A 2,923-nucleotide genomic window follows, 5' to 3' on the forward strand; every position below is an offset into this window, starting at 1 on the left:
TCACTAGAGTTCAAGTATATGTGTTGAGAAGAAGGGTCTCCAACCTAAGGGGTCTAGAAGAAGAAGAAGATGTTCGGAATCCTGATTTTTTTTCAACGAAGGAAATCTTGATTATTAGTGACTAAATTCCTGTTGGGGAAAGGGTTAGAAATACTGTTGGTTGTGAGGGGTTTGGGTGACACCGTGGGGACTAGTGTGACGAATTTCATTACCCTACAAACCATACATTAGTTGAAATTCAAGTAACTCACAAATAGTGATAGGTATAATTACAATTAATTAAAATTTTACAGATGAAATTGAATAATAAGTCAAAATGGTGATTAATAGTAATTTTAATTTTTTGAATATTATTTTATTTTGCATTATTAAATTGATAATTTATATTTAAAATAAAGAAAAAAAAAACAATTCCTTTATTCATTTCATCTAATAAATTTTTTTTTTAAATTTAAAAATTATATAATTTATTTTTATATCAACTTCTTAAACCTTTACTTATTCACATACTATTAATTTAAGATCAAAGATCCAACCATTTTGACTAGCAATATAATAAAATCAACCTTTAATTATAAAAATTTACTTAAAATAAAATGATAGCATAGCATGCTTTCCCAATCATATTAATAGCAAAACCAGTATATTTAAAAAAATAAATAAATTATCATGTATCATACTTCCTAATCATATTAATAGCAAAACAGTATCATCAATTTAATATAATTTTTTAAAATTAAAATTATCATATCTCATACTTCCTAACCATATTAATAGCAAAAACAGTGTCATACTTCCGCTTCGAGAATGTTCACGTGGAAAATAATTAATATTTTTCCAGGTCATAAAAGCAAAATATCCCCAGTGCAATCATCACCAAATCCACCCTACCATTATGTATTTATGGAGAATCCTAACGCTTTTCGATGTTAATAATATTATATTCAATGCTGTCAATAACGCCGTCAATATTTTTGCCTAAATTAATACGTGCTTCTCAAGACTATCGTACGTTTCAGAATTAACATTCAATTGCATTTTTTTCTCTCTCACAAAGCCAGAACGTGTGGTGCTCTGCACGCGTCCTGAAACGGTACCCTTTGTTATTCAAATAGGGCGCTAGCCACCAGCATACACCAAATACCAAATTACTGGGGTTGGTTTCGGGGCCATTTCAATTGCATGCCTCCCAGTTTGTATTACTGGTCTGAAACATATGTTATTGTATGAGGGCACCCAAATTGTTACGCTCTGGGTGAGCCTTGTTCATCTTGGCATCCTAGCAGCCATCGAGTGAGGATCGTTTGGGTTTGAAGGAGAAGTCACCAGAGTGGCGCAGAGCAACAAAAAGAAGTGGAATGAAGAAATTAGCGATTTCTTTTTCAGCAATAAAATGTTCACTGGAGATTTAGAAAACATGACATTGGGATGGGCATTGGAGGACATCGAACGGAAATCTTTTTCAAAAAGAGGTAAGGAATTTACGCCGATTTTTTTTTTATAAAATTGATATGGATCACAGAAGTCTCAATTTAACAAGTAAGAAATTGTTTGTAAGATTATTCGATTAGTTGTTTTAAATATAAATTTTGTAACGAGAGAACATCGTATTCCAGAAGTTAATATGAAACCTATGATGCCTTCTCTTTTTTTCTTGTTTTTATTCTGTTTTAAAGTTAAATTTCTAATTTTGGGCTCTCCCATTTTTAGCTTGGCTGCGTGTGGGCAATATCAAAAGCAGTAGTTTGGGTTGTAGGAAATTTTGTTAGATATATCATGTAAGTGTAAATTTCGGAATTTTTCATGGATAGAATTCTGTCGTTGCTTACTCTAAATAGAGTTTTCTGAATGTGGGTATTATCTTTTTGGGTTTATATCAGACAATTTTATGAAAAAAATTTGATGTTATCACCAATGTTCACGGATCAGTTGGGTTTGGTTTTTTTGGTAATGATTTAAATAAACATTCTTTTCTATGCTATATAAAGTTCTGGGTTCTCGCGTTGTTAGCCCGGTTGTGCATGGGCCGTATTCAACGCATAAGTTAGTTTAAGCCATTTTACTTTTATTATGAGTTTTTATGATCCATGTCTAGCTGCCATTTATACTATAGGTTTCTTCAAAGTTAAAAGATGCTTATACTGAAGGTTGTCATGAAAGTTTAAATAGTCTTATACTAAAGAACCCTAGTGAAAGATAGTTAAAGAATAATTTACAGCCGAGAGTTTTTTGGTTTTAATTTTGAAATAAGTAGTTGGGATGGTTTTGGGACGAATGGCGAGTTCTGGTGAATGCAGAGAGGCGAGGGTTTTGACAATGCAACTCTTTGCGAATCTGGAACTCTCTGTTTCAAAGATTCAGATAAGGGCAGATCTGGGTGAGCTAGAGAAAGACTAGCGAAGAGGTTCCACTCCCTGAAAGCGGATGAGAAACTGATCGATGAAGAATTTTCATATCACCAGTCACAGACATGCCAAATGACGACAAACTTTCCAAGTTTGTAGATCACATGCACCGATAGAAGGCGAAGACTTACGTCAATGGGGATACGCTTCACAGTAAGCAACTCCAAATCCTTTTCGACACAACCCATGGAGACATGAGCACTCCAAACCCAACCCTAGCCAAACAATCACTGGATCTGGTAGATGTAGGACAGGAAGTATAACTTGGAGATCCTGTGGTTTTCTAGTTGTCTCTCATCTCGGTCATCCCCTTGAACAACTTAGCTGCCTCACGATGATAATACTGCTTTTTGGCGTTCGGGCTGATATACTTTCTGTGGAGATGTTGTTTTAACAATCAAGGGTGGGTCCCTTGTGCTAAGATCCTCCATTTCTTCTTTCCTCCTAAGGGTAATTATATTAATATTGGTTGCGGGAAGACAGGTATTGGGTCGCGGTTCGACATTAACTAGGTTAGC

At 34.4% G+C, this 2,923-nt stretch overlaps 1 long non-coding RNA gene across 1 annotated transcript in view; it reads left to right on the forward strand.

Moving 5' to 3' along the window:
• The first annotated feature begins 952 nt into the window (after window positions 1–952).
• The window catches only part of LOC149141255 (uncharacterized), a 156,986-nt gene continuing 155,015 nt past the window's right edge, over window positions 953–2,923 (forward strand). Inside the window, exon 1 of the long non-coding RNA XR_016265013.1 lies at window positions 953–1,472. This is a non-coding gene — a long non-coding RNA (uncharacterized LOC149141255). The remainder of the gene's footprint in view (window positions 1,473–2,923) is intronic.

The sequence above is a fragment of the Pinus tabuliformis genome, chromosome X, assembly GCF_031772625.1.
Source record: "Pinus tabuliformis cultivar Carrire ecotype Pingquan chromosome X, CPIR1, whole genome shotgun sequence".
Classification (NCBI taxonomy): domain Eukaryota; kingdom Viridiplantae; phylum Streptophyta; class Pinopsida; order Pinales; family Pinaceae; genus Pinus; species Pinus tabuliformis.